The following is a 288-nucleotide window of genomic DNA, read 5'->3' as shown; positions in this document are numbered from 1 at the left end:
TGTATGTATATATATATATATATATATATACACACACACATATATACACGCATACACACACACACACACACATACATATATATATATTCATGTATTTCTGACAATCCAAGCAATTCACATTTCTTCATTGTAATGTGATACAATCTTTATTGACAAATAAAAATATCCATTATGAACATCTGTACATCAGATTACAGTAAACGTTCAGAAACTGTGGACCCGTTGGCATCTCAGGACAGGTAAGAGACAGTTGTCAAACCTTGTAAATCTACCTAAACACTCTTCAGG

This window comes from Abramis brama (assembly GCF_963993115.1).
Source record: "Abramis brama genome assembly, chromosome: 4".
NCBI lineage: Eukaryota > Metazoa > Chordata > Actinopteri > Cypriniformes > Leuciscidae > Abramis > Abramis brama.
This window is presented reverse-complemented; position numbering follows the sequence as displayed.